Consider the following 4,644-nt stretch of genomic DNA (forward strand, 5'->3'; position numbering starts at 1 on the left):
ATATATATATATATATTTATGCAGTTTACTGATTGCACTTTGGAATTAAATAAGTTCTCGATTAGCTGTTTTGCATGTCCTCAACCCTCCACTTTCTCTGTACTTCAGTATTTTGAATCATAGCATCAACCTGAGAATGTGTGTTTGATACAGTGGGACCTCATAATGCAGCTTTAGTTTGTAATGTTTTATTCATTTCTGTGAGATGAGTTTTGTTTCATTGCCCAAACTGAACAGTAAGGCACAATGAATCTGTTCAGAAAGCTCAGTTTGACCCACCGTATTGGATCTTTACTTTTTCAAATGTATTTGGTGTTTCAACACTGATTATCTGCATCGACCAAATTCTTGTACTCGCTTTGTCTTCTGACAGCATAAAGTTATTTTTGAGCATCGTTTCGACATCTTTCGACTCCCACAGCACCCTGTAGCCCAGCGAGTTAAAGGTTAATTGGTGCCACATAAACAATGTGTCTCTACAGATTACGGCTTAGCGAAGGCTGAATAAAACGAAGCAGAAACGATTAGGTTTTAATCAACTATCAAAGCTACCGCATGATTGACAAGATCTTTAATATTTGCTGGGAAGTAGCAAAACGCTGCCAAAGATCACATCCTCCTGAATATGATTAAAATTCCCGTGCACATTATAGCGAGATGTTAACACAATAAACACTTTTCATTCCCTCTCTTTACCTACTTCATTTACCTCAGTGCTGGGAGGAGGTAATCAGTTTACCGCACTGAGCTGCAGCAATGTGAGGCACAGATACAGCTTGGCATGTACTGATTAGCATCATCCTTCTCCACCAAATGACTCACGGAGAAACCTCCTCAAATGTGCAACAGTGCGTGTTCGAAATGTAACTCTGCGCAGTGAAAACAATTCCAATTATTAACTATTCATTAGCACGTGATATTGGAATACCTCAAGGACACGGACGCATGAAGTTTTGAAAAGTGCTGCAGAGTGGTTCGAGATGATTGTATTCACTTTAGCTGATATTATGCCCACCTTTCACTTCATGACACCAACAAAGGGACAGAGGCATGTGTGCACGTGYGTCCATATGCAGAGTTCATTCTGTATTGGCAGGGGCTCCTTTCCAAGAGGGGGTGTCAGGACATGYAAAAATGCTTTTAACTAAGAAACTGTTCAACATAAAAGCTTCAGATTTCTTTTGTTGTTTAGCTCTGATGAAGCTCTATCCATCAGGCCCATCATCAGTGCCTCCTATATACGCATATATATATACTGTATATGCATACAAACATACATACATCGGGTAAAATAAGTATTGAACACGTCACCATTTTYCTCAGTAAATATATTACTAGAGGTGCTAATGACATGAAATTTTCACCAGATGTTGGTAACAACCCAAGTGATCCATACATACAAAGAAATCAAACCATAAATGTCCAGAAATGAAGTTATTTGTAATAATGTGGAATGGCACAGGGAAAAAGTATTGAACACACTTACTGAAATTTATCTAATACTTTGTACAAAAGCCTTTGTTGTCAATGACAGCTTCAAGACGCCTCCTGTATGGAGAAACTAGTGGCATGCATTGCTCAGGTGTGATTTTCCCTGTGCCATTCCACATTATTACAAATAACTTCATTTCTGGACATTTATGGTTTGATTTCTTTGTATGTATGGATCACTTGGGTTGTTACCAACATCTGGTGAAAATTTCATGTCATTAGCACCTCTAGTAATATATTTACTGAGAAAAATGGTGACGTGTTCAATACTTATTTTACCCGCTGTTTATATATCATGCTGTGTATTTGATGTTGACTAATGAAACATTGTAAAATAAGTAAAAATAAATAAGATTTTGTTTCCAACATGTATACATTTCCTAAACATGGAACTGATAAACCTGTCACTTGATAAATAAACTTTTATTCAATGAAGCCAGACAGAATCTCAGGATTGATGCTGGTATTGGTATTAGTCCAGAGTATTGAAGCATTTTGCATGAGTAGTATTAAAAATGCTGGTTCCACTGGACACCACTATGTATGTACAGTGTATGCATAAACTTAGCGTTAAAAGTAAGGAAATTTGTATTTGGTAGATTATTTCATGGCAATAAATGTTATATTGTTGGAAAGCATTAAATTCCCTTTTAAATGGTGCCACATTTGTAAGGAACATGCATTTGTGGGAGCTGAGTGCACATGAACAATTTGACAAATCTTCTCTGTCAAACAGATGGTTTTGCTTTTGCTGTTTCTTGTAGCCCAGGTCCTACCAATCAGGTGTCCTATAAAAGATTTATATACACTGTACATGTATGTATTAACTGTGACTTTTCTTTGGGATCAATTAGGTACTTCTGAATTGAATTGAATTTTGTTTTCTGCTTTGCTAAGTAAAATGAAGCCTGAGAAGCTGATGTTAAATGTTTTGGTTGGTTAACCTTTCAGGTTGTACACGTTTCATCTGCTAACATGCTAATTCTTGTAGCTTGTTGCAAAAGTTGATTTTGAAAAGAGTCCRGTAGCTTCATAGTAGATAAGCCAAAGCTGACTGGGTTATAAAATGTACAACAAACAAATGTGTATTTTTTTTATTATTGAGCATAGAAGTTTAGGAAAGTTTGCCATAACCACAGTGTGCAACTTTATGACTGCTCAGATCAACAGGTAGGAGAGATTGAAGAGCTGTTCAGAGATTCATGTGACTTGAGATGTGGATAAAACACAACAATACAAAACAAAAATAAAAACTCACATTTTACCCTGAAACCAGTAAGCGGCCTATCCTTAGTGATGGTACTTTGATTTTTTTTACAGCAGTTAAAACAAACCCACCATTTGTCCTTCAGCACACTGTAAGTCTTTTCTTTTTTCAGGGGAGTTCGAAGTGAAATTACTCTCGATTTTCTTATGACTCTTCCTAGACGTGTACCTGAGCATTTACCAATCTGGCTTGATCTCAGGTTGTCAAACACTGTTGTTTTGTCAGAACAGTCTGGTATTTCAGAGATACTTACAGGCTGTCGATGATGGACTTTTATGGCACAGAGTGCAGAAATCTTGGACGCTGAGAATAAAAAAAATCTCTATCACTGCAACGTAATTACCTCTGAACAAATGACAAGGTCCTTCCAGCTGAACTGAAAGAAGTTGTAGAAAAGTCATAACTCCCCAGACCATTTTTGTTTGCTTGACATTTTTCTTATTTTTGTTTTCTTTCTTTTGGAAGCAAACCGTTTACTTTAAGATTTAATCATGATTTTGTTTTTCGTCATAATTTCCAAGACAATAAAACAATGTAACACAGCACGGGAAATTCTAAGAACTTTTTTGAAAAGTAATTTTTCGTTAAATCTTGATTTTAAAAAGGCTAATAGTGAGGCACAGTTTAATCACAGATACTTAGAAATGTTTCTTTTTTTTTTTCAATCAAAAGCAGCACGCTAAAGAAAATTCCTCGTAATTACCTCACAACGGTGCCTCGTGTTTAGTTTCATTTGTAACTCTTTCCTGGAAACTTCCATGAAAGTGCAAAGTTAATAAAGTCACTGCAGCTTGTGTTTGCTCATCTTCACCTGTTTGGACTCACTTCCYGTTTCCCTTTCAGCCTGCACAGAAGCTTTGGTGATCCTCGCTGACATTTTGACCCCGCTGCTTCCTGTTTCCTCTTCCCTCCCTCCTTCTGTTTAATGTAGATTCAAATTCAAGAGTGTCCACGTTGTAAAACTAATAAGCTCTCCTCACTGATTTAATGCCATTTAATAGTTGTCAAATAAAATGTCTCTTTTTTGCAGAGGCAGAGGGGAAAATCTCAGCACACTGGACCCTAATTAATGCTTCTGAAAATAACTGGCACCCTGAAGCAAAGAGCACAGGGCCCCGTGAGTGGAGCTTCTCTCAGCCTCTGGGGCAGACTTTGTGGTTGGGAGGGGCCGCACGGCTAATTTGCTGTTTCTGGAGGATGACTTTTTTGGCTTATCTTATGGTTAAATGATGTTTTTTTGACCTTGCTTCAGGATTTCTCTGATGACTGTTTAGGACAACAGACAAAAAAAAGCCTGTCTCTGTGAAAACGATTGGTCCTTTCACTGTTCGATATCTGTGTGTTTGTGTGACTTTTGTTACCTGGTGGGGAGGATGTTTGATCATTTTTCCAGTACACACCGCTTTGTGAGGACCCACTGCTCCTCGTAGGGGCAAAAGTCTGGTACTCGTCAGGGGAAATACTGTTGGTGAGTCAATGGTTAAGGTCAGGTATGTACAGTACCTGTGAGGTTATGTTAGGGTGAGGGGTCAGGGTTAGGCTGTAGAAATGGATATAAATGAATGAAAGTCAATATAAAGTCCCCTTGAGTATACAAAAACGTGTGTGTGTGTGTGTGTGTGTGTGTCCTTGTTTTTCCTACATCTTGGGGCCCAGTTTTAAGGAAAACGCAGCCTCGTGGGGTCCGGGTGCTCCTTGTGGGGCACAAAGCCTGGGCCCCACAATTTCGGAGGCTCAGTTTGGGTGTGGGGGTTGGGTTTGGGACCAAGGTGTGAATTGAGTTTAGGTTAGTTTTAGGGTCAGGTAGGTACCTGTGAGGTTAGAGTTAGGGTTGGTGGTCAGGGTTAGGATATAAAATTACCAAAAAATGAATGGAAGTCAATGGA

This window comes from Austrofundulus limnaeus, unplaced genomic scaffold (genome assembly GCF_001266775.1).
Source record: "Austrofundulus limnaeus strain Quisiro unplaced genomic scaffold, Austrofundulus_limnaeus-1.0 Scaffold308, whole genome shotgun sequence".
NCBI classification, from domain to species: domain Eukaryota; kingdom Metazoa; phylum Chordata; class Actinopteri; order Cyprinodontiformes; family Rivulidae; genus Austrofundulus; species Austrofundulus limnaeus.